Raw genomic sequence first — 10379 nt, forward strand, 5'->3', positions numbered from 1 at the left:
ATATCAGTCGATTTTTCAATTATTATTATTAAAAAGATACTGTATATAAAATTCTATATAAGGATTGTGATGTATCTTATGTAAGACAAACTAATGATTAATAAAAAAATCAAGATCTCTCAGAACACTGTAATCATTTATATCGCTGAATAAATTCAGGCAAATTGTAAAAAATAACAACGGCGAGAGTAATTCGATGCTGCTCAAGTCATACATAACGGCGAGTAAAACAATTTTGACATTTATTGCAACACACAAAATTAAGATGCCAGCGCATAATGAACGTGTATTTAACCATATTTTGTATAATAACGCTAATTATTAGACGCTACTTTGGCGTTTCAATGAAGATATCCTAATATTTAAAATTCTACTTAAATATCTTAAAAATAATTATGTCATTCTAGGTCGAAGCGTTTATTTTATTATTATTTTATATGATAAGAATTTCGTAAAAATTGATCGCAATAACAATTAAAATTGATTCTTTATGTTCCTTCTTTATATTGTGATTTATTTATTATTATTTTTAATGTTTTATATTACCGTGAATAACCTTTATACTATTTAAACATTTATTTTTTTAAACATTTATTCTCTGACTTCTAATTGATTTCTAATTGACTTTTTAGAATATTAACACAAATAGTAATTTTATCGTCTGACTCTTCTAATACGACTGCGAATTTTTATTTGTTGTCGAAGACTTCTGTTCTTACGCTCTTGGCTTTTTTTGAATAAGTTTCTTCTTTCTATAATAGTTTTAAAATCAAATCGTAATTCACAATATAATTGCAGCTGTCTTTACTAGACTATTAAATTATGCTCATAATGTTATTATAAATTATACGTAATTTGAGTTACTTTTAATTATTTTTATGGGTCGTCACTGCTTTTACTCAATATATCATTAGCAAAAAATCAAAATTGTCATCAAGATAACTTTATTTTTATGCTTAAAGTTAATAAACAGTCAATTTTTGTAGCCAAAAATCATTGTTTTGATCAAAGTACGTCATTTGACTTTCTCTTCACTTGATGTGTTCTTTAAATCTATTATTTACTAAGTACCTACGTTAATATGAACACTGTTTATTTTGAAACTAGCCATAGAAATAGATTGATTTATATTTTGACATACATGAAAGTTAAAAATAACAAAATGCTCACAGGGAATTGTCTTATCATTGTTCTTTTGATATCTAACAATTTTGATATCTAACAGTGTCAGCTATGAAAACTATTCCTAAGTAAATCGATAAAATATTTAACGTTTTTTTTATTCACAATTTAAAACCTCCTGGCGTGTATTCGGATAGACACTATTGATATCATTCTGTTTTCATCATTTATTAAACATAAAATATTAGTACAAATAGTGCTAATAGCATCTAATGTATCCGTAATATCAAATATACAGATACAATTGTCTACAATTTTTCAGGTCCAAATAATTTGTTGTTGTAATTGAGAATAAAAAAATCTTGCATCGTTATATTTCAATCAAACTATTCATTTGCCTCTTTGTTTTAATATCTTTATTTGATTACGTATCCATGTGAAAGATTAGGATTAGTAACTTATTTACATACTTTCATCCGAGAGCGCGCGCGCGTAGAATTAAGTTTATTTTTATTTTCACTAAGGATGGCTCCAAATGCAACTAAAACAGTTGACAATCTTATTGTTTAACTGAAGTATATAATATATACTAACAATTCCATACTAAATATCGTGCTGTATTTCATAGCAAATTTAACCTGTGAATTGTATTTTCAATGTCAGAGTCTTGTTACTTTAAAATTACTTTTTACTTTAAAATTACTTTTTTCTTTAAAAGCTTTAATTAATCTATTTATTTCAAATAAAAGTTTAAAAATTATGTGATATAAAAAATGTAAACAAAAGCTTTATATTACAAATAATTAAAGAGAAGAATCTTTAGCGAAAATTATATACAGGGTTGGCCATATTCGACGGAAAGATGTTTTTTTTTTCAATCATGGGAAACGTCGTTACTCGATCTAACATCTCTGTCAAAAGTTACAGTGTTTGCCAGATCTTTCCGTCGAATATGGCCAACCCTGTATTTGTGAGACCCCAATTAGATTAACTGCAAATTGACTCCAATAAGCTATCGCTTGTTTAGCATGTCTGGCTGAAATGGAGTTTAAAGCACGTTTAGAAAACATGAAAAAAATAAAACGTTGTTTTGAGCTGAAATACTTTTTAACTTTAATGTGTATTCATAAAATTAGCATCTTTTGCGCTATCAAGATCAAGGGGAAAAATATTACCGGAATAACTTTAATGACGGTGCATTATTGTTGCTTGAAGTTGTACAATGAGCGTATAATGAACTTGCTGATAACGTGTAAATGAACAGGTATAGTGCGTCGTAAAATTGACAATGTTGCCTTTGCCATATTATTAGCTGTCAGACATTGGACTCGAATTGTGACTAAACGCCAAATGAAACGCCGGATTGTCCAGTACGTTAAATGAAATTGATTGATATGTAAACTTTGTGCGTCTAGCGCATGAAGTTTACAGCCAAGTCGATGGAGCATCTACTTGACTGTAAACTACATGCGCTAGAAAAAATTACGAGAAAAATTCGCAGTCTCATCGAATTGACAAATTTCTTTATTTTCGTGAGTTGAATTTCGTATTCTTGTAATTCGAATCTGAAAAGCATATCACAAATCTACTTCTATGATCTGATCATGAGGAAGAAACTCGATCGAGTTTGTAAGACGATCATGAGAAATAAATTGTATTGTTAACGACACAATATCGACAGTGTCGATCGCTGAATCTCAAATAATAGATATCTTCGCCTTGTTAGAAGGATCATAAGTCGACAGTGAATAATATCCCAAAACTGTAAGTTTTTTATTATCAGCTTACACGTCACTTGAAACTTGTGTAATTAGACGTGCAAGTATGCACGTTAACCAGTCATAGTCTAAGTAAACTAACTCGTTATTGTTCATCAAGTTTGTGCGAATCACAAACAGTCGCGCGTTGTTACAAGTGTCGTTAGGAACGCGGTTACCAAACTTGATTTTGGACCTCCCTATTTTCCAAGCGGGTGTCTTAACTATCTTGGTCAGTGTGATATATTACAATATTTGTAGCAATAAGTTCTTTACATTTTAAATGTGCCAGTAGTATCAAATCGATGATCAAAAATTAATTTATAAAAAATTATTATTTCAGTTAAATAATTGTGTTGCAAGGCCGACAGTATGATTGAGATAAATATATTTAAGAACTTATTATCCCAACATCTATAGCTTTGATTATACTTCATATATTATGTGATATATTAGGTGTTGGAATTAATTCGTAGCGTTTTTTAATGAAAGAATGTTATTTATTTCACATGAGCATTAAAAAATACATTAATGAAAGTACTTCCCATCACTTGTAAAACGCTACGAATTAATTCCAACACCTAATATATATATGTATATTGGTTGTATTCTTATTCTTGTTTTTTTTTTTCTTAAATATGATTGATGGATATAATTTGCAACAACAGAAATTTGAAGATTTATTAGGTGTACAAATAAGTTTCCGCCGTTTGACAAAAGACGAGTTTGACGGTGCCACTAGCAAGCTATGGTTAAAATTGTCTGATGTAAAACATTATATCGTAAGGTTGGACATCTGTCAACAACATAACCTTGAAATACTAGCGATTTTGTATTAGCATCATATATTTTTTTTTGTGCGAAAATGCCGAGTTTTGAGCTGAATAAGCGTCATTTGCGGGAATTTTTGATTTACTTCTTTAATTTGAAGAAAATCTGCAGCTGAGGCTCATCGATTGCTTGTAGAAGCATATGGTGAGGCTGCCTTAAGTGAGAGAAGTTATCGTGAATGGTTTCAAAAATTTAAGAATGGTGAATTTGACGTCGAAGACAAAGAACGGAAGGCCGAAAGTGTACGAAGACGCGGAATTGGAAGCATTATTGAATGAAAATTCGTGCCAAACGCAAAAAGAACTTGCACTTACATTTTGACTTACATCAATAAAACATTATGTATCGTTCTTTCACAATAAATGCTTAATTTTTTATTAAAAACGGCGGAAACTTATTTGTACACCTAATAATTTCTTTTGCAATTAGACCTATTCTTCTTTTTTTATTTTGTAACTGTTTCAGCACGATAAAATATTCAATTGGTAATCAAGAAGTTAAAGAATCCAAGGATTCCAATATATTATGAAAGTTTTTTTTTGTACAGTAGTTTTTTTACGGCTACTCAATTAAAATTCAAAAATCTATCCATCAATTATATTTAATAAAAATGACTTTGTTCCAAAATCAACAAAATTATTACTACAATTATAAAACTAATCAAATTTATCTTATTCTAAAAAGTTTATCGTATTCTAAAAAGAAATTGTATTTTTTATGTCATACACATCTTGTTAAGTAAAAATAATGATCTTTTTTATTTTTCAAAAAATATTCTTATTGACAACTTGAGTGAGAAAATTTTAAATTATACATTTTTGCTCTCGCAAAAAAAATTTAAGTGGAGATGACGACTTTTGCTAATGGATTATTCAGTTGGTGTAACATAAATTGTTTTTGACTTTTAGCTACGTCATTGTATAGCAAAATTAACATATTTTCCCTTTATAACTCTTCAAAGGATTACGTCGGTTTCGTTTTCCGATAATTCGACAGTGATTAATTAATTGGTATTCGCTTCGACGATTATCCTCGTTTGTTGGCAAATGTCAAGACCCGGGCGTCTTCGACGTCAATTGCTCGTACGACAGGAAATACACGCGTTTCAGCGGGGTTTAATCATTAGAAAAGCGAAACTGCACACACGAGAGTGTGACCTAATCCTCAAGTTACCAGAATACAAATTGCCGTGTCACGAACGGTCGGAGTATGTTATGGCTTTGCTCCTACACAGGATACGGTCATAGACGGACCAGTGAATCCTATTCGCGCGTCATTGACCGACTGACTGTTATGAGCGAATTTTTCCGCTCCACTTTAAATAAGGATTACTGCTGAATGAGATGCGGCCCGCTGAGTCGATACAAATTACAATTTTTGCGCCTTCATGGAGGCGTATAATGAGAAAAATAATATATCGAACTTCACTAACATTAAATTATTTCACGAGATGATGTAATAAATTCAACACATTACACAGAAAAACATCTACGTATATTCTTTCCAAAAAAAAAAGATGAACTAATCAATTCACAACAACATAGATCTTTATCATGTAATGTAATTTCATTGAATTTATTACATCATCTAATAGCTAATTTAATCAGTAGTTTCCATCGATTTCCCAGCTCGTTTACATGAGTATCGTGCTATTGATCGGCGTAATTATGTCTATTTTCTCGTTACTATATTCACGGCCAACAAGTTATTAACTGACGTAATTTTAATGTTAATGACAAGATACTGCGTATGAAAAATCGAATTAGAAGAAGGGGGATATAGATATAGCGAGGCAATAACTTTGCGCTGTCACAGAATAAAAATATATAAAACGCAATTGATTCGAGTCACAAAAAAAGTTTTAAAAAATAGAACTGACGTGATTGAATTTTCGGAAAGAATTATTTTAATTTTCATAACTTTTGCAAAACAAACAAAACGGGACACTATAATAGCGCTGAAATTCCTGAAGTAGTGTCATATTTTGAGGCAAAAAATACGTTGGAATGATTAATTGACAATCTTAGTCAAGAAAAAAAAGAAGCCGTAAGGTTTAAAAAATATATTATCTTTTAAAGGTTAAAACATATGAAAAATTAAAATTAAAAATATAAAAATTTTAAATAACGCTTCGTTATACTCCTCTTGTCTTTCAACTGCGCTTAATCTTGGCAATGTAAACTATCGTTTATCGTGCATAAAGACATTACGTAACACTGTAACGAATTATCTTTATATCTTCGGGAATAATGTTGAATAAATTTAGAAAAAAATCGATGTTAATATTCCAATGTAGGCAGAAGTCACTGAACAGGATTGACAATACTCTAAAGTTTTTGCTCACGACCTAAAGATAATCGTCCTCGGGCAATTTATACTTGCATTACAAGGCTTAGGCTTTGATATGTAATGTCGAACAAAATTTCCATATGCATCGGCATATGAATATATATTGAATTTTGAAGATTGTCCGCAACTTGATTCGAAATGAAATTTTATGGAACTTTTATAGAAAGGAATCAGAATAATAATTTTTAAATGCAAGATTGTTATTGTATAACGAGATTTTGTGTGTGTGTGTGTGTGTGTGTGTGTGTAAATAATAAATCTAAAATATAAATATAATATATATAATTATATGTAAGTAATCACAGTTTATGTAAAAATATATAACTTGAATTAAGAAAATTTAGGAATTATAGATGAAAAAAGAAGTAATATATCTAAAAAATCAAGCTAACCATTTTAGCTACTAATTATTTTATTAAAGCTTAGATTGAAGGATCCTACAATAGACGAAAGATAAAAATTTGTTCAACATCGCTTCGTAATCGGCAGGATATGCGTAATCGATAATCGGGTCGGCGTAATTATGCCTGACATAACGCTTTAATAGACGACGTACAAAATGAAAATTGGCGAAATATTGTTGCTGAAGTAAATTATTGCTATCATCGAATTACCGCGCATAAAAGCGAGTTGTCTATAAGCCGCGAAAATTGTGCGAAACGGAGATGGTTGTGCAACTCTCGCACGTAATGCGCCGTAAATCTATGAATGAACCAGAAACTTCCTATACATCAGCTGTTGATTGATGACATCAATGTCTATACATACAATGCCACGTGTTCAGCATCACTTGTAAAAAAAAATATCGAACATTAATTGTGACATACCATCGATATTTTTTTATTTCTTATACAGATAAATAAATAAAAATGAGCGAAAGAAAGAATAATAGAGAAAGAGAAAGAAATGCCTCTACAAGTTCCTGCCTTACAATTAAAGAATCAAAAAGATAAAACGCAGCAGAGTATAATTCGATTTGTAACAACACCATGAAAGATAATAGCAATTCGGATGCTTTGGAAGACAAATCTTCCAAATTACTAAGCAAGGTAAAAACAAATTCAATTCTCTAAGTTCCTTGGAGTAAACCTTACTCGGAAAGAGTGAATTTTCATTCTTTTGGAGTAAGATTTTACTCCAAAGAATTTAAAGAGAAGATCTAGCAAAATTATAAATAACATCTTATACAGACCTCCAAAATCCTAAAAATATCTAAAGTTATTTATAAAAATATCTTGAGAACGTTCCTTTGTCCAAAGACGTTCCCATGATGTCTCTCGAATAAAATATGTAGGACAATGCAATGCACCAGTCAAATGCACCAAACCGATGATATAACTGTTGACCTTTGGAGATTCTAAGGCAACGTTATCGTAGGATTTCAAATATGAGGGCGATTTTTGGAAATGTTCAGAAAACATCCTAAAAACATTTCTTAAATAAAGTGTACTACGAGAGACAGTGCAATGTGTCGAATGCACTGAAACGATGACGTAAGCCTTGACGATCGAGTATTCCGAGATGACGTCATCAGGATTACAAACGCGAGTGTGGCTCTTCGTGGATTCTTGGAAATGACCGAAAGCGTCGGTGGAAAACTCGAAGCGGAGACCCACGCTAGATCCACTGGATAACACTGCGCGGTTCGAACGAAATAATGACGCAACTGGTGAACGATAATGAGTCCGAGTGACGTCACGTTGGGAACTCAAAGTGCGAAAGACGACCCTTCCAGACGGATTCAAGGGATGGTGCGCTATTGGTATACCGGTACCGGAGTGGCGGTACAGCCGTGAGGAATTTGCGGTTGGTCTGACTGGGAAGTCGCCGGCTGATCGATAAACTTGCGCTTGCTCCCTCCGGCGCGCCGTCGACACACACAAACAGAAGGCTCATGTGTCCCCAAACTAGTTTTAAGGAGGCATGCATGCACGCGAGCACGGTCGCGATCAGTCGCGATGTAACCGCAGCGTGAAACGGCCTCGCACCAGGCCACCGGGTGACCACCATCAGATGCTGGACGTAGGCTGATCTCGCGCCGAAAAAACGATCACCGGGCCACCGAGCCGGCGATCAGCGACCTGGCTAGACGGGGGGGACTCGACGGGAGATCTCGTGGGAACGTCAGCGGTCTGTTTAGGACCACGCCTGAGAATTCAGGTACGAACGAAGAGAGCAGCCATTCGAAGAAGTCGGAATTTGGTCTGGTCCAACTAGACGCTTTGACGAGGAGAGAAAAATACGAGTTATTTTAGAAATGAGATTTGCGAATCACATTTCATTCCGCGAAAAAGTTTCCAAAGAGTACTATTCAAAAAGTTTAGATCGATTCTCGTGCATTGCTAAGAGTTTTAAGTCATGAATAGATTGTAACAGCTGACGCAAGGTACAAATGAAATCTTATGTGAGCGAGACTTGAGAGTATTTAAGTAAAGCGAAAATAATTGAATAATTAATTTAATAATAGTCTATTTTTTAAGAATTTTAGAAAATTATTTTTTAAAATAAATATTAACTATAATTGATATTCCGAAATTTCCTTAATTGAAATTCATGGATGCAATGAATTTTAATGTATTTTTGCTTAAAGTTAACATATTTGAATGATTTCTTTTTCATTTTGAAGATCAAAATCCGAGTTGTTATAATAAATCAAAGTGTTACATGAAATAAGATTAAGTAATTATAATAAGATTATGCAACTTAAAATTATGTGAAAAACATATGCTATAAACAATTTTGCACAACGTAATTATTATAAAAAAAAATGTTCAGATTCACTGGACCTGCCAGTACTAATTAGAGTTAAAATTTAAAGAGAAATTCTGACTAATTTTTGTCAGGTATCAGAAAAATCAATTGAATCGTTATCGAACCAAAGTCATCGACTTCCTATGGCCACTGTGGCCTGCTCTCTTCGAAACGTTATCTCGTGATGAGCTGAACGCACAATTATGGATCCAATTTTAGACGATACGAGACACATGTCCAATATCGTTATCTCGGACATACAGACAGCCGCTGATAAGTTTCGTCATTGCGAAGATCTCTCCTAAAATCGGAACCGTGGGAAAAAAGAGAACGGTCGGTAGCGTGAAACCGGAAGAACGAAGGTCGAGCCCGCGTCTTCGCGAACGTAGTTTTCCCGCCACGTGTCGGCCACTACCTGTTCGTTGATTCAGGGAATCGTGATGAACGAAGGACACGAAATGCAGATAGAGTCTCTCAGGAACAGCTTTATTGCGTAGGTTAAGGTCACGAGAACTGCAATTCGCGTGATGCAACATGCGTTTCCGGGCCCGGTCAATGTGTAACGCAAGGTGCAGCTGATCAGACAATGTGAATATCAAATGCGATCGCACAGTCGATCGTCGCATGAGTGACTCGACATTGATCTGTATCGATTAGAGAATGACCTAGTTGTGTCTCAATTGTCTCGATTATAAAGCCCGCTTTCATGCTTTTCGTTTGAGGGAAATTCAAATATGTCATCTCTGCAAAAAATAGAGCGATCAAGCGGAGTCAATATAAAGAAAGATTTTGCTGAAGTATACAAAAGTTAAAATAAATACAAATTTAAAATTAATTTTATTGTGTATATCATCAAAATAAATATATAGGAACTCAAGTTCATTCATGCAAAAAAATATTTTGCTGCTTCAGCTGGAATTATCTGTTTTTTTTTTATTTAGTAAAGAATTATATATCATACGCATAGAATTTATAGCACTATATTCTAACAATATATACAAGAAAATTTAGGTTTTATAATCAAATATGAATCACTGCTAAATATAAATCACAGTCACAGTTATCTGATTGAACGTTAAGAAAAACTTTGTTGATAAATTTGATAAATAGTTCAAATATAAATTCTGTCTCTGCCATCTATATTGATTAGATGCAAAACATACCTAATATCGCAGTGCTTGTTCATTTATTTATTTTAGCTAATTTTTCGTATTTAGATAATTTTTTCGTTATAACTGCAAGATCATTTTTTTCAGTGTACAGTGTACATTAATATTGCATATCATAAACGTTAAATTGCAACGAATGTTGTATCAAAATTGCGAAATATAAATTTAATGTTAAAAAAAACATTTATACTTCAACATTCAATATCGCAACGTCTCAGCAACATTTTTTCAATGTCCTGTACAGTATGAGAAGCACTGATGCAAAAAGTTTCGATATTCTAATAATCAGCTTGAACATTCTATTAATTATTTTGATAGTCCAGTAAAAATATTTTTAGATCTATACACGGAAAGAACGGTTTCACTAACGTATCTAAATACGTAGCTAGATATACATCTG

General features: G+C 32.5%; 1 protein-coding gene across 4 annotated transcripts in view; it reads left to right on the top strand.

The window, feature by feature from the left end:
* The window catches only part of LOC105146914 (solute carrier family 41 member 1), a 35523-nt gene that overhangs the window by 9508 nt on the left and 15636 nt on the right, over window positions 1–10379 (top strand). The window contains exon 1 of one of the 4 annotated variants that reach the window (XM_011057556.2): window positions 7937–8219. The exons of the other annotated variants lie outside the window; for them this stretch is intronic. The gene's annotated coding sequence lies outside the window, so the exon portion shown is untranslated. Of the gene's footprint in view, window positions 1–7936; window positions 8220–10379 lie in introns of those variants that run through there. 4 annotated transcript variants of the gene reach the window in all.

Source organism: Acromyrmex echinatior, chromosome 1, assembly GCF_024713525.1.
Source record: "Acromyrmex echinatior isolate Ae372 chromosome 1, ASM2471352v2, whole genome shotgun sequence".
NCBI lineage: Eukaryota > Metazoa > Arthropoda > Insecta > Hymenoptera > Formicidae > Acromyrmex > Acromyrmex echinatior.